Here is a 22500-nt window from a genome sequence, read left to right as displayed (position 1 = left end):
TTTCTTGTAGTTATTGAAGGAAACAAGCTTAGTCTTAGGAGCATTGAATGTGACCAACCATTTTTGTCCCCATTCCACTACGGATTGGAGGCCATCCTCTAGTGTTTCTGCCATTTCCTTGGATATTTTCGACGCAACCGACTTTCTTTAAGTGTATTTTGTCGCCCTCGGGAATATGCACGGGAGTTCAAACAGCAACCTTGATTTACTTCGCGGTGTAGCATGATATCATTCCGTCAGAGGTAAGAGAAACAGATTGTAATTCGCACTTCCATTCTTCTTATCGTCATCGATGAGGATTGAACCTTCAACCTCCAGAAAAGTGTCATTACAACTGAATTATATCCATTCTTTATTCGTTACGCCATGAGTTCCGTCTCGCATTGAGATCACTTTAAAGTGTTCATCCTCTTCTAGTAATTAGTTTTCGCATCAGTAAAGACAAACGGTTTTTTGTTGAATTTGAGTTTACCAAAAGATCCAGTAATATTGGCGGCTTTCAACCAACTTTACCACCTTCTGTTTGCGGTCTTGCTAAAGTTGTAGAGTTCAGGACCCCCCCCCTCCGACTTTCTTTTACATTGTTGATACCAATATTTTATGGAAATCTCCCTAGACAAAGCAAGAAACAAATAAAAATACAACTTCAAAGTCAGAACCTAATCAACGATACGTATTAGATGGATACGTTCCAAAACAAACAATATCAATTATTTCCCTTTGTTAGAAACATTGCTTGGGAACTAAAGGTTGGTTGTTTTTGTTTTACGGCCTATCAACCCTTTTCAGATTATTTAATGCTGAATCCAAAGATTTTGAACAAAAATTATATTTGTTGTTTTCAAGTCGGTTTCTATTTAACCCACAGTTGGCACCCTAACAGGTACTACCACTCCGGGTTAGAGTGGACCTGGGAGCAATGGCAATTAAAGGGTGGCTCCACACTCTCCAAAGCCCGCAAGCTGGGGCCTCACCACTGGATATGGTTAAAGGTCATATTCAGGACCTTGGGGACTAAGGACAAACTAAGAGAAGCAAGAGATACGAAGCTACCGGAAGTAAACCCGATGTCCATTTCCTACTCTTCTCTTATTTGAGTGATAACAAGTTGTTTCAATATCCGAATATAGGCTGTGATCATATAATAAAATGCAAAACGGTACTAACCTCACTCGTTCAAGTTCTACAAGCAAGAGAGCAGTTGAATTCTTATTAACTGAAAAGAAAACCGTCATATGGATGAAGCCAAGCGCAATAATATAAAGGGATTATCAAAAATCTTATAAGAGATAGACAGGTAGGGAAAAAGATAATTATATCTTTACTCCATTGTTCGTCGGGTGTTTTTTACAGATCACCAGGTCAAACGTGTTATCGGGCGTGTTGACACAGTTCTGTTGGCATCCAATTAAGTTGATATGGATAGCGGACTTCTATTACAGGGGAAGGAGGAAGGGTAGGTTGAAAATCATAATGGGATACTCCCAGCTATCGCTGGGTTTGTATTGCTAGCATATTTTGAACCCCCCTCCCCACCGTGTTATCAGATAAAAAAAAAAATTATCATAAAAAATAGTAAGTTTTGATGGTGTGACTTTGGGGAGTGTTGTATTGTATACTGAATTTTATTATTATTATTATTATTATTAATATTATTATTATTATTATTATTATTATTATTGATGGTGTTAATATTATAATTATCATTATCATTATAAGTATTATTATTGTTGTTGATGGCGTTAATATTATTATTATTATTGTTGTTGTTTATGGTGTTAATATCATTATTATCATTATTATTATTATTATTATTATTGTTGTTGTTGTTGTTGTTGCTGGTGTTAATATTATTATTATTACTATCATCATCATCATTATATTATTATTATTATTATTATTATTATTATTATTATTATTAAATGAAACCGGGTATCCTTTCTTCTCTCTCTCTACTTCTCTCTCTATCTGTCTATCGCTCACCCCCCCCATATATATATATATATATATATATATATATATATATATATATATATATATAAGTGTTTGGACGATTAATCGGAATCGGGAATCGGAAACATAAGAGCTTTTGGTGGTATCGGAATCGGTATTGGAATCTGAAAAAGTTGAGCGTATTTTCCGATGCCAAAACCGATTCCTTAAATTATCTTTTTCTTTTTTGATTTTGGTTAAAGAAACATCTTCCATTGCTTGTAGAAATAATAAAAGAATAAATACTTAGTGTGACTAAAATCGTAAGATCACCTCATCACAAGTGCGTTTTTACGTTTGAGAAAATATAGGCATATTTAAGATTTGTGTTTACGGTAACTCGGAGAAAATTACACTCTTATTGTTAAATATTAAGAGATTTGCAAAGAATTGGAATCGGTAATTGTACCGGAATCAGAATTTTTTACACAATCGGGAAAAATATATGAATCGCCCCATCACTAATATATATATATATATATATATATATATATATATATATATATATATATATATATATATATATATATATATATATATATAAGGGAGGCCACTTGCATATTATAACAATGATTTTATATTAATCTAATTGTACTTGAAAATTAAGCTACAGTCAAGTGAGGCCACTTGCGTAATCTAATGGTAGTCGACAATGAATTTCCACCAAAGGGAGGTCACTCGCATGTTATAAACATGATTGTATATTAATCTAATGGTATTAGACAACGAAGCTGCACCCAAGGGAGGTCACTCGCATATTATAACAATGGTTGTATATTATTCTAAAGGCATTCGGCAATGAAGCTACATCCAAGGGAGGTAATTTGCATTCTATAACAATGATTGTACATTATTCTAATGGTATTCGACAACAAAGCTGCATTTAAGAGAGGTCACTTGCATATTATAACGATGATTGTATATCAACCTAATGCTATTCGACAATAAAGCTACATCCAAGGGAGGTCATTTGCATATTATAACAATGATTGTATATTAATCTAAATGAATGGTATTTTGCTAGTATAGATATGAAGCTACACTTAAAGGAGGGCACTTAACTATTATAACAATAATTGAATATTAATCTAATAATATAGTAATATAGTAATCGTTAGTAATGGAAATTCGGTAAATTTGTTATATATATATATGTATATATATGTATATTTTGTTACATAGGCATTACCACTTATCAAGGCCCAGAGGTCACTCGAGGATAAGGGGTAATGCCTATGTAACAATATATATATATATATATATATATATATATATATATATATATATATATATATATATATATATATAACAAATTTACCGAATTTCCATTACTAACGATTACTATAAGTGTAATATATATATATATATATATATATATATATATATATAGATAGATAGATAGATAGATATTACAATTATAATATGAGACCAGTTTTAACATTTAGTCCTTCACCTCTCCATGTTCAATCTTATGAATCTTACTTTTCATGCTCTCCTTTTTCTATTCTAATCCATGATTTTTTCCAGTAAATTCACTTGTTCCTTGTTTAATTTGAGTCTGATTTTTTTTTATTGCCTTCATAAACATAACATGTATTTAATAACAATGTACGGCACTCGTCTGCTTTCAATAACCCCCCCAATTATCTGACTTTCATTCTTTCGTCCCCTCTGTTTCACTTGTTTCTTCTCTTTTAACGAAGGGCGGTTAATTAGTAACAACAGTAGTTGTTGATCGGAAACAGTCATAAAAAATGTCGCTCACCTTTTGACGTTTTTTGACGATTTTGAACACCATTAAATTCATCATAACATTTGTTTTACTGAACGAAAATTGAACGAAGCGTTTACGCTTTTAAGCAGTTCTTTACGATTAAATCTGCCACAACCATATACTCAAATGCTACCGTGTTTGAATGATGTATATATATATATATATATATATATATATATATATATATATATATATATGCATATATATATATATATATATATATATATATATATATATATATATATATATATATACATACAGTGGGAGCAATAAGTATCCGATACAGAGAAAAAAGTTGATGCATTTTTATTACACGAAAACAAAACCAATAGAAAAGTGCTATTCAAATGTATTTTAGTATGATAATTAACAATCTCGTATAAAAAATCATACAAAAATTCATTAGAAGAGCACTTTGTTTTTTGCTTTTTTTTTGTATACTAATATAAATGAACTTTTTCATTTGTATCGAATACCTTTTTCCACCCAATGTGTATATATATATATCTATCTATCTATATATATATATATATATATATATATATATATATATATATATATATATATATATATACATTGGGTGCAAATATATATATATATACATGTATAGATATAGATATTTATATATATATATTTATATATATATGTATATTTATATATATATATTTATATATATTTATATATATATAAATATATATATATAAATATACATATTATATATATATATATATATATATATATATATATATATATATATATATATATACAGTGTCAATCTCTTTATTGCAGATTAGTAAAATATCAATATTTCACTAGATATAGGTCACAATTAAATGACAATTGTACCATAAGAATGCCTGCTTTAAGTTTAGTTATTTCCCAAAATGTCATACAAATTCATGCGATATTCACGAAGTTATGACATTTTATTTGTTATCAATGAAATTACATACCCATGCCTTTATTTTAGATCTCTTAAAATGCCCAAAATCAGGCGATTAAATTGAAAAGCAAAAGATAGTTGATAGACTCGGCGAAGGATTACCCATGAAATATTTAATTATGGGCTGGAAAGGGGTGCAAGAACCTTGGCTTCATCCAGAAAAATAAGGAGAAAATTTTCAGATTGTGACATTCGGAAAATTCATAGGGAAGTCAACCGAAATACAAACAGCACCAGTTCTTCCGTTTTTTCAAAAAGCTGGAATCGCTCCAAGATCCAGGCAGGCCGGATACAATGTGTTGATTGAGACTGCAAGGAACAACAAACCTCTTCCAAGGCCTCCATTGAGAAACCAACATAGGGAAAAACGAATGGCTTGGAAAGAGAATTACATGAACATGGATTTCCAACAGGTCTTATTTAGAGATGATGCCAATGCTACTCATGACGCTCCGGATAGGTGGACCAAAATTTGACGGCTGAACGGAACTGCGACCCATTACAGACTTCATCGCCAACAAGGAGGTGCAGACATCATGTTTTGGTCGGAAATCATTGGAGATAAGTTGGCTGGACCATGTCAAGTGGCAGAAGCTGTAAAGCTTACCAGCAATGCGTACACGGCATTTTTGGATGATCATTTGTCAACATGACTATATGGCCTACGGTTGTCACATCGCTTTCCGATGAGTTTTATATATGACAATACACCATTCTCTTCTGCTTGGGGCGACTGCAGCCTTCTTTGAATCTATGGAATTCGTTGGGGAAACTCTCGTGACCTGATCACTGTGTTCTTTAGACCTTATCTCCATTAAATATATCTGGTCAATATTAAAAAGAGGAATTTATGAGAGAAGAGGGGAATTTACTTCAAAGGATACCTTGTGGAGGAACATTCTTTATGTTGCTAGATCCATAACTCCTTTTAAGATCTAACAATTGACTTCCTTGGGGGATCAAAATTGTTATAAGTTATTTATAAAAAATGGTGGATATACCGATAATAATTAATTTTTATGACGCTTTTACCTAGGATATGATTTTGTTTAATGTTCCTTGACAGAAAGACATAATAAAAACTAAAGTTCGCAAGATATGACATAATATTTTTACCCTACAACAAAATTTTAAGTTACATGCAATAAAGTGATGGGCAGTAGAAATTCCTCGATAATAAATAAGATGTCATAACTCGTGAATATCGCATGAATTAGAATAAAATTTTGGGAAATAACTAACCTTAAAGCAGTCGTCTGGTGACATAATTTTACTTTTTTGTGGCGAATATTTAGTAAAATATTGATATTTTTCTAATTTGAAATAAAGCGATTGACGCAGTTACCATGAGAGTGACCTCCCCTTTAAACAGATGGATCGGGTAATAATGCGAATTTAAACATCAACCAAAAAAAGAATATTAAAATAAACACGCATAAATATGAAAATAAAATTATATGAAAGTATATGATATTTGAGATAGAAGAAAAAATACGAAACTACGGGTTAAAACGGAAAACTATCTTCACAAAACACCAAAAGATGGAGGAAGTTAGGATGCATGGCTTTGGAAATCTTTTTACACACATACGATCTTCAGCATGTTAAAAATATACCTTTTGTTGTAAAAATCTAATGGATAAACACCTGAAGAAGTTGATGGGGACAGGATATTTTTATGGAAACATAAATCGTAAAATTGCCTACTCATCAATGAAACGGCTGTAATAAAAAAAAATCCAGGAAATAAACGAAGGTTATGAAAAAGAAAACGTGAGTCTTTGAATTTTCAACAAAATCTTACGCTATATATATATATATATATATATATATATATATATATATATATATATATATATATATATATATATATCCCAAACACTTCTGGCCTTGATGGAGGGGAAACTAAAGCCTGGTACTATGATTTCGAATGATCTGAAATAACAGCAAAAGAAGACTTGATGTTTAATATTTTTCATATGATATACCTCCCCTGTTTGGGGAATAGGGTACGATTATGAATATCTCCAGCATCAAATAGTCTATATATACTGTGAAATTTCTGTCTGAAAGCCAAAAAGAGGAGATATAGCATTTGAGAAATATCTGGAATCTAGTCTCCCGTTGCTTTTACTTTAGATCATTTAAAACCATAACAGTGAGTTTTATTCTCCGCTCCAGCAAGGACAGATGTTTTGGCGAAATATCAAATATTTTGTAATTCTTATTTTGAAGATGAATGCAATTCCACTCATATATAACAAAGTTGTAATTTCTTTTTAAATAAATAGAAAAAAGGTTCGCCTTTTTTCTTCTTGGCCTTATATCATATCAGTCCATTGCTCTTGAGCATTCAGTTTTGGTCGATGAAAGGGAAACCGTTCATACCAATTGTCACTATCCAGTTCCCCAGAGAGGGAACTGACCACCTCCCCTCACTCTCTACATAAAAAGGGGATTTGCTCAGTGGGGATGTAAATAAATAACTAAATAGAAAAAAAAGGTTCGACTTTTTTTTCTGGCGTTCGGGCCAAGATCAAAGGGTAGTATCTGTCTGGCAGATATTGCAACCAAAACCATTTCCACTGTGGCAATCAGTTTCGGGTCCATGTTAGGGGAATCTTATATACCAACAGACTACCAGCTTCCCTCTCCTCCTCTCGGCAGAGCCGGTCTCTCCTTTCCCTTCCCCTCCCCCTTTCCAAATTAAAAACGGCCTCATATCTTAGTTGCTTTCGTGGGGAAGCAGATAAATACCATAAATAGAAAAAAGGTTCGCTTTTTTCTTCTTGGCCTTCGGGCTAAGATCTTTTTTCTGTTATCAAAGTGTAGTATCTGTTCCGGAGGATATCGCAATCAAATTTATATGTAGGAGCAACCCCAGGTATAGGACCATTGGTCTTGAGCAATCAGTTTTGGTCAATGTGGGGGAAACCCTTCATACTAATTGTCACTATCGAGTTCTCTCTGGGCGGAACTGGTCTCCCACCCCTCACTCTCCACATTAGAAAACGGCCTTGTGACTAAGTGGCTCAAAAAAAATGCTAAATAAATAGAAATAAGACCCAACCCTTTTTTTCTTGACCTTTGGGCCGAGATGCTTCACTTAAGTTAATTGGTCCGTGGTCAATGTAGGGGAACTTCTTCATACTGAGGCAATTACAATTTTTAATATGGCCAATGTGCCTCCATTTTGTCGTGGTTTTAGGAGAGCTAGTGTTCTCCCCAGATAAAACCGACAGTGTGTCACATTTAATTTCATGGCGTTAGCAAATTAATACCTAAATAAATAGAAAAAGGGAGATTTAATATGATATCAATACAGGAAAGCACCCAATTTTTTAGAAGCATATATATATATATACATATATATATATATATATATATATATATATATATATATATATATATATATATATATATATATATAGTTATTTTTTTACTATAGTAAATAAATACCTACAGACACTAGTGTTTTATCCTTTCGGGAATCTTCAGTGCAAGGTGTCACGATTAATACCAGTCGACAGATTCGAACTCGCTAACACGAGCCGTCTCCGGCTCGATTAGCAAAGACCGTATCCATTCGGCTACCATTAACACATACACACAAACACACACACACACACACACACACACAAACACACACACACACACACATATATATATACAGGGTGAACAGAAAGTCCTTGGACCAATTCAAAAGTGGTTTATTAATAGAAAATTAAAAGTATAAATTAAACATGAATGAAAATTATAAGTTAGGAAACCAAGAATAAATTCAAATTATTTATTTTCAATGTGATGTCCCTTCCTTTCGATTAGACGTTCAATTCTCTGTCTGAAGTTACCAACCGAGGCACGCAGCGTTTCCTGAGGTATTTTAGCCCATTCACTCAGGAGATATGTCTTTAAAGCATCAACACTTGGATGAGCAACAGAACAGACCTTTTCCTCCAACAAAGACCACACCGAAAAATCCATGAGATTCAAATCACGGCGATGCAGGAGGCCACATCTCCTTACTTCAGAATCTTGGAAAATTACATTGGCGCCAGTCCTGAGTTTTTCTGGAGGTGTGGGATGGTGCTCCATCTTGTTGGAAAGTGAAAGGCTGATCTTTGAAGTGTTTCTTCATCTCTTCAAATGCTGGAACCAAAATATCGTTAATGTAGCGAGCTGTCTTGATCTTAACCCCCTGCTCCACGAAAATCAGAGGCGACTTCCAAGATTTGGAGACTGCAGCCCACACCATGAGGGAAGACGGCTTTTGTCGGCGGAAAACTATTCTCACAGAGTCATTAATGTTTGCTGAAGATTTTGCGTAAACTCTGTCGTTCTGATTGTTAACAGTCGCTTCAATTGTGAAGAGTTTTTCATCAGAAAAAAACGATCTCTCGCTCTGCCGTGCCAGCCTTCAGTTCTCCAAGAAGAAGCTTTGCTCTTTCAAGTCTCTTGTGCTTTGTGGCAGGTGTTAGGTACTGTCTCTTTCTCATCTTGTAAGGGGACAACTGGAGATCTTTTTTTACGATGGTTCTCATCGAGGTCACGCTCACATTCATGTCTTTAGGCATTTATCTTGCAGATCTCTACGGGTTCCTCCTTACCCTCTCTCGGACAGCTTTAATCATCTTCTTTGTTCGAGCAGTGCGAGGTCTTCCACTCCTAGGACGTTCTTAAGATGTACTAAGTTCCTAAAATCTGTTCACAACATGGTACACGGTGGGTTTAGCCACTTTCAAGAGCTTAATAATCTCTGAGTTTGTCCTTCCCGCGCAATGAAGCTGAATTATAGCCTCTCGTTTGCTCATTTTTCTGAAAGTTTAAACAAAATTATTTTAATATTTTTATTGAAAATAATTAGATCAATAGTTAGACTAAATACCCTCTTTATTCGAAATGAGAAAAAGTGATTTTAACAATATTTAATTTTAAAACTAAAAATGGTCCAAGGACTTTCTGTTCACCCTGTATATATATATATATATATATATATATATATATATATATATATATATATATATATATATACTGACTTCAGCGTAGTTTGACGGTTTATAGGAATCGAACCTCAGACTACATGTAATATAGTTCAGTATCTTTACGCTACGAAGTCATTAAGAATTATCTTATTTTTATTGCTTATAAACTCATGTAGACTTTTTGTTTTGTTTTTTTTTTTTTGTTTTTGAAACAGTAATAAAGTATAGTAGCCTCTTCACCTTGAAGATCTTTGTCTTGGAAAATTGCCCGTATTTTATTTGGACGTAAAAATATAATATTTTCATTCATCATTTTTAAAACAGTAATCTACGGAATGCATGTTTACAGGAAATGAGACCGTTATTAGTGAAATGTACGTACGAGAAATTGTGAAGGATACGGACTTGTCAGAGAAAAAAATAAATAAATAAGAGCGTCCACATAAGTCATTATCTAGAAATTCCGTAATGAGACACTGGTATAAATACTCCGCACATTCGTTATAGTTAAACATAAAAACATAGAAAAAAAAGATAAAATATATATAAAAACTACGATGAAAATAAGAAAACCTAAAACAGAAAGTTCCCACCTCCTGGTTTGCGTTCCTGTCGAAAAAAAAAAACACATAAAAAACAAACAAACAAATAACAAAAAAATCTTCCTAGTCTGGAAACCTCGAACGAAAAAAAAAAAGAAACATAAAAAACGTTAAGCGTTGCTGTCGAATAAAAGGAAACACGGCGGGGGAAAAAGAGACGCCATATTTATCAATTCTTTATTCTTTAATTAGGAAGCGAGGTCCACTATGCAGGAACAAAAAAGAAAGTGTCTTGCCAGTTTTTGGCAGCACTGAAAATGGCTACTGAATCTACTGTTTTTGTTATAATTTCTTTTTTATATTCCTGTCCGGGCTCCTGAAGAAGGAATACATCACCGTCAGCACTCTTTCTTAATGGCGGGTTAGCTTGGCGCCTAAATACTAACAATCGATGGTTTGGCGCGAAGAAATTTACGAGGAAAGTAGGCAGTTTTCTTCGAATCGTCAAATAATTATTAGTATGGGAGTCCGGACACGCCTTGATCCGTTGATTTGTTTTCACCCCTCGTGCGGGGTGCGTCCGGAAGGTAACAAACGTCGATGTTTCGCTTCTATCACTGACTCATCCTCTCTTTCTGTCTCTATCTTTCACTCTTTTTAAGTAAATATACATGCAATGACACGGCTGGTTATCCGTGAGCATAAAGGAAGACCCACGCACGCACACACACACGCACACGCACACACGCACACTCACACACACACACACACACACACATATATATATATATATATATATATATATATATATATATATATATAATAAGTTACTATAATGATCATTAAATAGCTATGGACACTGGTGTTTCATTCTTTCGGGAATCTTCAGTGCAGGATTCGAACCCAGTGACAGAAGCGATCTCTGGCTTCATTAGCAAAGACCATTCAGCTACCGTTAACGGCTAGAAATACCGTTGAATTTTAAACATTTATTTCATTACACGTTTTAACATCAGTCTACTCATTATATGACGATCTGAGCATAAGAGCTAAATTGACCGACTATTTTATTCAACTGTAAGTGATCAACGATCATATATATATATATATATATATATATATATATATATATATATATATATATATATATATATATATATACCAGCAGGGGTGCCCGGCGTTGCTCGGGTGTTTGGAGGTGTATGCTGTGCAAAAAAAGCAAAATAAACAAAAAGAATGGTTAATTTTTTAAAACTTTGACCCCTATTATGACCCCTTAAAATTTATAGTGTCGGTTTCAAATTACTTTATTAAGTTAGATCCAGGTTCAAGGAACCTATATCTAAAATTTCAAGTGTCTAGACCCAAAATTGTCGGAGGAGTTTGGTAGAGTTCTTAAAGGTCAAATCGTTGAAATTTGACCCCTTAACAGCCCAATTTCTGGCTGACACCCGTCACATCGATTTTCCCAAATCTCAGTACCCGGTATTTCAAATTTCGAGTCTATAGACTAAAAATTGACAGAGTTATTGCGTAGGGAAATGTACACAGACAGACAGACAGACACTTCACTTTTATATATATATATATATATATATATATATATATATATATATATATATTATGAATAATAATGTTATTATAGCGAAAAACGCTAGTATTAAATGCTTTCGCAATCATTAGTGAAAGAATGCACAGATTGTTACTGTTCGGCGAATTAGAACCCAGCTACAAAGTCACGTTTGACTCCATTTGTCTGGAACGTTACCTCCACGCCACCACCAACCCCAACGGGAACTAATGGAAATTAACAACTATAAACGCCAAATAAAAGCACAACGTTACATCTGCCAATAGTTCTCAAACGACACGACACCGTAATCTCGCACTATTTTTATTTTTCCTACAACGCTCAACGTCAATACTTTCTTATTAAAGGAGCTAATGTTTATAAATCATTATTTTTATAACTACAGACAACAGTGTTTCATGCGTTCGCAATCATCAGTGCAGGAAATTACGATTGCTATTTGTCAAGAAAATCGAACCCAGCTACAAACCTACCCTTGAATTCATTCCCTAGAATTGTTATCTCAAGGCCACCATCAACTGCGACTAGAATTAAGGGAATCTAAGAACTTATAAATGCCAAATACAGGCACAACATTAAGACAGTTACCAGTAATCAAACGACCGGAAACCGTCGACTCCCACAAGCCAGGTTTATTTTAATAACAATATTCAATTTATATCCTGTCTTTTTTAAGGTTAATCATTATAAATAATTATAGCGTAAACTTGTGAGACTAATATATATATATATATATATATATATATATATATATATATATATATATGAAACATTGTTTATTTGTTTATTTATTTTTTATAGAAAACATTTACATGAATAATGAAATAATAAATTGATTATATATATATATATAACTTTTAGCGATTTTTACATCATTTTTCGTTTATTAAACGAGCCATGTGCTTCCATTTCCGTTTTATGAAAACCGATTTTCTTTTTTTGTTGCAGATTATCTCCTAGTTGGCCAGATCCTGAAGAAGACAAGAGCCTGCTATAATGTCTGAAAGTAACATAATTTTCAACGAGCGAGACCGACGATGCACCGTTGTGCAACTGATGCAGTCTACCTATCCAAGTTATGACAAGAGTACCATTGTCATCGCACTCAAAATGCAAATCCGGACCGTTCAACGCTCAACGAAGATTCTGGCCACGGTTATGGTCTTTGATATGGTTTTAAGTTAAGGCGATCTCATGCCACCGCACATCATCGAAGTCAACACCAAAGTGTACTCGGATGTGGTCAAGAGTTTGGTGATCTCCTCGTGCAATCAAGAAGGAAACCCTGTGATTATTAGCAGGACTCGGTGAATACGGCTAATGAGACGCAGACTTCGCTCCAGGAGTGCTACGACTTTGTAGCCTCCTCTCACTGGCCCTTCTCCTCCCTCGATCTGCACCAGTTGGACTACTTCATCTGGTCATATGTCGAAAACACCACCAACATTAATTCCCACAACACGAAAGCCGCCTGATCGCCGCCATCCGCAGAGTATTTGCCGAACTCCCGCAGGCGCTTGTGGAAAAGGCATGTCCCAGTCCCGGATCCGTATCAAGGCAGTGAATGAGGCTGAAGTGGGCTACATAGAATAGATGTTAGCTCTACTAAATAATCAAGTTACCTGAATTGATTTTTTCAATAAAAGTTTTAAAATAAAGCTGTTCTGTTGTTTTAATGTAGGGTGAGAAATTTATCAGTCGTCCTTGGAATTACAGATTCTCAGCGAATAATCCTGTTTGTTTACGTTATTTACTGTATCTGTGATTTTCTAAGTCCTATTTTTATACAGCTTACGTGGTTCGACGTACAGTATCTTTATCCCACGTTAAATTTCGTTTCGAAAATTCATATGAGTCGCAATTTAATTCTGGGACGATGCTCTAATGATTAAGTACGCAATGGCGCTCGACTCGTGAGGTATATCTGCTAATGGCCGCTGATAACAATCTGTTATGTTCCATTTTCTTTCTTAAAAAACAAAACAAAACAAAACAAAAAAACTGCTGGTCGTAAACAGCTCGCGCACAACACAACGCCTTGCCCGCCTTTCTTGTTGAGGGTCTGCAGGAGAGTATGCAAATAATTTGCGATATTTCGAGCCACTTGGCACCGAACTTGTCGTAGAGAAATGGGAAAGACTACGCAAGTCGGTGTGAACCCGATAATTTTCTTGGTGATTGACGAAAAAACAACGGAAACTCCACAGCAGACATACGCACGCTCGCACGCACGCACACGCACACACACACACACATACACACACACAAACACACACACACACACACACATATATATATATATATATATATATATATATATATATATATATATATATATATATATATATATATAATCAAGATAAATAATCAATAAAACAAACAAAACCCAGCGCCGGAATTGTTTTCGCATTTAATATCACTTTTTTTTTTTTATCGATGTACGTCTTTTTATACTTTTGTTTTATTTGCAGATATTTTTTATTTCTGTTTTCTCTAAATATATTTATTGCATGTACTGCTAGTCTATATTCATTATCTTCCGTCGTGTGATTAATGCTAATTCGTTTGAAAAAGTGTATAACACGGTGTGTAATGCAAACTTTTATTTGTCTGAACTCTTCTGAAATCGACACGGAAAACTAAATAAAATTGTACATATAAGGGAGACACCTCTTCTGTAATCTTTAATTGCAAAATATGAGTAACTCCCCTTGATGATTTTTGATTTTTCAATCATAATTTTAAAATGTTTCTACATGACCATTGTCTCTTATCTTTTCGCTTAGACATCGTATAACTATAAACGCATACGCTACACATAATTCCCAAATGCCCACCCTCTACCTCAGTTCCTAGTCAATATTTTCTCTAATTATTAGTAATTATTCTGTCGATTCCGTATAGGCCAACACTGATTCCGTCCAAACTGACTCTCCCAAACATATCATACTTATGTAGATTGAACGATATTTCACTCAATCTTAAACATTTACTAATACTCCCTGAGGTGGCGAGGACTGAGACTTTTAAAAAGCGCATGTGTGTGCGAAAAACTCTGGAAATATAAGGAAACGCGTTGTTTTGGAAGAACCCTGAACAATTGCATTTTACCTGCACTAAAAAAATGCCGAGTTGGATTTTTATTTATTTTCTGATGTATTTCATTTATGTTTTAGTTTGTTTGTTTGTTCCTATGACTTTATAATACTCACATATTATACGTCGGAAATTCGATCTTGTCTGATCAACTCCCCGAAAAAACAGGTCATTGTTTATTTAATCTTTTCGTAATCTTATATTTAAAGACATACATTATAGCTTCAGTCTGCTGCAATTCTGACAATTTCTGATATTGTGCTCCACGGGCAGGCAGTTCTTTTTAATCCAATAAAAACTTACTTTCTTTTTAATCCAATATTAACACACTTTCCTCTCTTAATAATCCAATTCTTCTTATCACACCCATCGGTCCCAATTTTCTCACATTATTGTTCAGCATTGAAACAACGAACTCAATAATCCACGTCTTTAAGTAGCATTTGGTACTCCTGAGTTTTGACGTATTTATTTAAAAATAAAAGATGTTCGTGGAAGATCTAATGTCGCATACGGACTAACAAATAAAGCAAATAAATCCGACTTGACTTTTTTCTGGTTTAAGAAGAAGCCATTTATTACCTTTATTTTCCAGACAATGACTAATTCTTGTTTCTTTTACTGTTTAGTTCATCAGCCATAAGATTAATAAAACCCCGCCGTATCGACACCAGCTTAAAAGTTTCCCGAAGCCACCACAGCACCACAAGCCCATCTCGCCCAGCTCGGACTTTTTTCTCCTCGACCACACGCCAGGCACAACCAGCCATAGCCAACCATTTCTTGTCTTCAACTTAACACGCCCATCTTTCCCGACGTGAACATTGTTTCTCGCCGGCCATATGCTATCTTTTTTTCCTTTTCTTGTAACGCAAACCAATGCACAATTGCTCATTTTCATAAGCGCGTTAACGGCGACCACTGCTGCTGCTTATAATTTTGCTAGACAACTATCTGTCAGCTCCTGCTGTTATTTTTATACGCATTGTGTTGCTATAGATATATGACACTTGATTTTGTTTTAAACACTTACAAGACTTAGACCTGGTCTGTGAACTACAGAGTGTCTCACTTGAAAGTAACCCAGAAAATGTAGAAAGGAGAAACATCCTTTTATTGTTTAAACTACCTGTAGCATTGTTTAAATTACCTGTACTCTTATTAAAGATTACTGGAAGTGCTCCCGTTGACATCTATGCATTTCTGGGCACGTTTAACAACGTTTGCAGATAATATCTGCAGTCTTCTCTGGTGATTCTCCTGATAGCGTTGGTAATGTTCTCCTTCAGTTGCTCTAGATCGTGAGGATTATTTGCATATTCCCCCAAAGATAAAAATCATATGATGACAAGTATGGGGAACGTGGTGGCCACAACTCTTTGCTTATTGTTCTTTCGTCCGTAAACATGTCATGAACTCGTGACAGTGATCTGTGAGGCGTGTGGCATGTAGCGCCATCTAGTTGGAAAAAGAATTGCATTTCATCTTGTGGTGGCAGTTGGTCGGTAAGAAAAAGATTAGAGAGATCGGATTACTTTTAAGTGGCCACCCTGTATAATAGTAGATCTCCTATCAAGTTTCAGAGTCTTGATTAAAGTTAAATGTTGTTTTTTAAGAAACGTAACCCTAAATCTTACCCTAAATCATAAATCTAAACTCTAGGCTAACTCTAATAATAAATATTAATGAAATTGGAACATTTTCATGCGTTTGTCCTTTTAAAAACCAACATTCAACACACAAAAGTTATTAAAACTATGAAGTAACCATTTATTGAGATTAGAGACAACTAGTCTAAGTTATGCAGCAACCTGTTTGTTCATATTACGTTTAAATCTCTGCGTGCATTGAAACTATGAAAAACAGGAAGCAAGGAAGGAAATTCCAAATGTTAGTGGTCCGACGTGTCAGTCTCGTGCAAACTTGTTTTTGATAATTATTGTGCTCGAAAAAGTAGACAACAGAAAATTCAACACAAGAAAATATTTTAAAGTACGTATTTCAAATAGTTCATTTTAGTATCATTTTGTGGGAAGGTGGAGGGAATTTAACCTATAAGAAGCACCCTAAAAATATTTGTAATCGATATGCATCCCCTAGTTGATAAGATTGCCAGGGATCTTTTATAATATCCAATCAAACAAATACTCGATCAAACAGAAATCATCAAATAAAATGCTGGTATATTTTTGCCAAATTTGGGGAGATTTTATTTCTTTGCTATTTCATAGTCTTCGTATGTTTGCATTTTCATACAATACACGTGATATTAATTTAAACGCTTTATGTTTACCCGGTCTCTGAACAATAATAGTAAATCTCCTATCAAGTATCAGAATTTTGATTGAAATAATTTTTTTTAAGAAATTTAACCCTAAACCTTATCCTAACTCATAAATCTAAACTGTAATCCTAACTCTAAAAATCAGTATTAATAAAATTGGAATATTTTCATCGGTTTGTCCTTTTGAAAACCTACATTCAACGCACAAAGTTTATAAAAAACTAAAAAGTAACCATTTACTGAGATTAGAGACAACTAGTCTAAGTTATGCAGGAAGCTATTTGTTCACATTACATTTAAATATCTGCGTGCTTGTAAACTACGAAAAACAGGTAGTGGTGAAGAAAATGTCAAATGTTAGTGGTCCGGGGTGTCATTCTCGTGCAAAGGTATCTTTCATAATTATTGTGCCCGAAAAACTAGCCAACAGAAAATTCGACGCAAGAAAATAAAAAAGTATATATTTCAAATAGTTAATTTTAGTATCATTTTGTGGGAAAATGAAGGAAGCTTAACATCTTTTTAAAACGGTATACTATGAGAGGGCTGCAGCGAAGAAGGTGCACTCTCTCTACCGTGCTAGAAAGCTACATACGCCTGAAAGTATCCTGTATCTCTATAATCCACCATTCACCTATGTATGAAGTACTGTCGTCACATTTGGGCTGGTGCATCTGCTACTTGTCTCTCATTGCTTGACAAGGTTCAAAAGAGAGTCGCCAACCTGACAGGTCCTGAACTGTCATCAAGGCTTCAGCCTCTGTCCCATCGACGAAATGTTGCATGGCTCTGGCTGTTTTACATGTATTTTAATGGTGGATGATCTGACAGATTACCAGCCCCTGTACTCCCTCGACGAAAATACCTCCGACAAACCTGGCAAGCAGCTAAATCCCACCCCTAAACAGTAGAAATTCCTAGATGTAAGAAAGCCTTCTACTCCAATAGTTTCTTCTCCAGGGCTGCTAGACCATGGAAATCCGTTTCGAGGGCTGCTTTCCCAACTGTACTAAGATGCAGAAGTTCAAGTATAATGTGAACGGACATCTTGTTGTTCAATTCCCTTCATAATACCTCTTATGCCTCCAATATCAGCTCCCTACTTTATAGAGGTACTGTGCCTTGTTTGGGGTGAAAATTAAAAATAAAATAGCACACTGAAAACTATTTTTAATCAATACGTATTCCCTAGTTGCCTGGTCCTGAAGATGACCTAAAACTATATCCGATGGTGAGGCCCCACCTTACGGGCCTTGGGGAGTGTGGAGACACCCTTTATTGCCATTTCTCCCAGGTCCACTCTGACCCGGAGTGGTAGTACCTGTCAGAGTCCCAACTATGGGTTAAATAGAACCTGCCCTAAAAAAAAAAATACTCCATTAAAAATCGCTCCTCAAAATAACTAGATTCGGCATTAAATAACCTGAAAAAGGTTGGTATGGCGTAAAACAAAAACAACTAACCAAACAACCTAGTTGCCTTATCTTAGTGTCTTGCTAGGATTACCAGATAGCTTTTATAATATCCAAGAAAACAAATATTCGGTCAGAAAGCGACCATTAAAACAAAATTTTCGTAGTATATTACATTCTTGCAAGTGAATGTAATCAGATTTGTCTCCACAAATATTTTGTTTAATTTTCGATTTCGGGGCGATAATCGCTATTGCTATAACAAAACGGCCACAATTTTTGTTCTAACTCAAACAACGTTGACCTTAGTTTAGCTTTAACATAAACAATAACAAATAAGTAAAAACACACAAAAAAAAACAACATTCAGTTTAGTAAAAGAGTAGTTAATCTTGCCTTTGGTATAATTTATTTGATATATATTTATTTCCCCCCTCTTTTTTGTTTAGTTGCCTATTGTAAAAATCCCCAAATTGCCTAACTTTCCAGTGCCTAATTTTCCTTACCTAGTTTTCCTAAATTCGACAATTACATATTCTCCGTAGCATTTCAAACCAATTCAATATTTAATGTAACATTGTAAATTAAATGTTATCTTACATGATAAACCCCCGCCTAGCTGAAACCACTGTAAAAAATTTTCCCCACTCCTTATCTGTGCCAAAATGAAAACGTAGATTCCAGGAACAAAGCTTCTTTCTTAGAAGTGCAAGCCTGTGGAACTCTGTTCTGGTTACCTGCTTCCCACCTGAATACAACCTGGATTTCTTCAAGTCCAACGTAAACAAATTCCTGATTAACCGCCCCCTTCAGTGAAACACTTTATCAAATTTCCAACACTAACGTACTGTGCGCACAATAACAATTATCCCCGAGTGGCTTCCGGGCCTTGATAAGTGGTAACTACCTTTTAAAAAAAAGCAAATGTTTATTAAATAAAACTGAATATTTAACACAGATCCACGCGATTCTAATTCTATATTTCGTTTTAGTTTCGAAACTTTGTTGAGAAATTCATTTACTGAAGTGAGTGAGATTGAGTATACAAATATTTGTAGATGGTGGTGGGAAAATGGCGAGCCGATGAGTCAGGTTTAAAGGTGTAAGTGTGTGGCAAGAAGTGATGTTTATAGTAATATAAGGTTCGTATTACTATACGTATAGATTCGAAAAAGTTGTCAAAAAATAAATATATAACAGATGTTAGCAAAAGCAAGATAAGTTACTTTTCTATCTAACAGGATACATTTTAGTGTTTTTATTTAATATAACATGCTTATTCAGCTCGAAAAACATTGAGAAATGGCAAATGGTGGGGCGCGCTCTTGTAAACATAGTAACTTTGGGAAAATGAGTTAAAACTAAAAACTAAAAAATAAAAACTTTTTGAAACTCGCTCAATATAGGTTACCGTAACATAGGCTGACATATATTCCGTGGAGTTTTTAACAGTATTTTGTGTATTTTTTTAGTTTTAACTCATTTTCCTAAACTTACCAGGTGCACCAGAGAGAGAGAGCTTCGTCATTTGAAATTTTCAAATACATCGGTAAACATTGTATATTTTTCGAACTGAATAAACATGTAACATTAAATAAAAACACTAAAAAAGTATCCAGTGAGGTAGAAAAGTAAGTTATCTTGCGTTTGATAACATTTATTTGTTATATATTTGTTTTTTGACAACTTTTTCGAATCTATGTGTATAGTAATAAAACCCCGTAAAAAAAAAGTGACATTGTGTCTTACTTGGTACCTTGTGTATTTTTAACTTAGCTTCATAAATATTGAAAATTAGCAGGTTTGAAAAAGGGGGAAAGAAAGATCTCACCGCCATAAAAAGAGATCAACTGAGCGCTCTATCGGTTGCATGTACGAACGAAGGTGGTCTACGAAAAGATTTAGGAGTCGTTGTAAGACGGTTGAATTGTGTGGGAGTTTTGTTTTGTTTTTGTTTTTTTGTTTGTTTTTTTTTTCTTTAAAGAGGGATAGAACCAGAGCGAAGAATAAGGAGGTGCCCGTTGGCTGACAGTTCCTTGTCTGTAATTAAGGGTAAGGGTCGAGACGACGATAAAAACAAAACTCGGGTCGGGTCTATTAAATACGTTCGTTCGATTCCCTATTCTATCATTCCCCGCCGCGCTTCGCGAGGATGATGAAGTCAAACTTTGAGGCGCCGGTGATATTCGATTGTTTGGGTATTGCTTTTTGGAGTAGATTCGTAGGTGGTCAGGGTGGAAAAGAGCAGGGAGTAGATCTCGAAAGGGGAAGGATATATGTGATAATGGTGGGCGTAAAAGATGCTGCTGCTACGTGCTAGGCAGGTTTATAGGCTGTCGGGATAAACGTAGGTGGGTGGAGTTCAATCAGGCAAATAGTAAATAAAAGCTTAAAGGTTTGAATTTAGATGTCGTGAGTTAAGGTGAATATTGATGAATTGCCGGAAATTCGGACCCCAGTCATCCATGTATAAGATAACATATGACATAAGGTTTTGTAATCTAATCCCTACTGCTACATATCTAGAAAACGCAGCTGTTAAACCAGATATAGTGATTTGGGACAGAGCAAACAAAAAAGCGACCGTAACAGAGGTCAGTGTACCCAATGATGCAGGGCTTAACAGAGCTGAGAGGGAAAAGATAACAAAGTATCAAGGACTTATGTATGATATGAAACGAAATTGGAAATTAAAAGACGTTTCAATTATACCAGTCATCATAGGAGCAACTGGGCTTATGAAAAAGAACTTTAAAAAGTACATAGCAAGCATACCCGGTGAACCAAGTGCAAGTGAAATACAAACGATTGCACTGAAAGGGACGGCTAGAATCCTAAAAAGATCTCTTGGTTGGACTCACTAAAATATGGGTAAATGTCAGACATCTGGTTGGGTGCCCCATCCCCTAGAAGAAAAAGTTTAAGAAAAATGAAAAAAAAAAAAAGATAAGGTTGGTATAAATAGTTCACACATTTAGATTTAGGTTCCTTGAACCTGGATCTAACTTAATAAAGTGATTTGAGCCCGAAACAATAAATTTTAAGGGGTCATAATAGGGGTCAAAGTTTTAAAAAATTAACCATTTTTTTTGCTTTTTTTGCACAGCATACACCTCCAAACACCCGAGCAACGCCGGGCACCCCTGCTAGTATATCTATAAAAGTGAACGTGTCTGTCTGTCTGTCTGTCTGTGTGTCTGTCTGTATGTGTACATTTCCCTACGCAATAACTCTGTCAATTTTTAGTCTATAGACTCGAAATTTGAAATACCGGGTACTGAGATTTGGGAAAATCGATGTGACGGGTGTCAGCCAGAAATTTGGCTGTTAAGGGGTAAAATTTCAACGATTTGACCTTTAAGAACTCTACCAAACAATTTTGGGTCTAGACACTTGAAATTTGAGATATAGGTTCCTTGAACCTGGATCTAACTTAATAAAGTAATTTGAGCCCGAAACTATAAATTTTAAGGGGTCATAATAGGGGTCAAAGTTTAAAAAATTAACCATTTTTTTTGTTTTTTTTGCTTTTTTTGCACAGCATACACCTCCAAACACCCGAGCAACGCCGGGCACCCCTGCTAGTATATATATATATATATATATATATATATATATATATATATATATATATATATATATATATATATATTATTCAAATGTGATAAAATATGTATAGGTGCAGCAAAAACGGTTTGTATCGCATACAATTATTAACGTCTCCATCATACATATACTTGATATAGCAATAAGATAAATTATGAAAAATGTTCACAATGATGCATGTAATATTCGGCTCGTGCACCAGCGGCTTCATCTTTGAAAGGGTTAAAAAAAAGTCTCCAATCTAACATGTCCCTCACTTATGTCCAAGCTTCACCCGC

The sequence above is a fragment of the Euprymna scolopes genome, chromosome 30 (assembly GCF_053919585.1).
Source record: "Euprymna scolopes isolate OS-2025 chromosome 30, ASM5391958v1, whole genome shotgun sequence".
Classification (NCBI taxonomy): Eukaryota; Metazoa; Mollusca; class Cephalopoda; order Sepiida; family Sepiolidae; genus Euprymna; species Euprymna scolopes.
Note: the sequence above shows the minus strand (reverse complement) of the source record.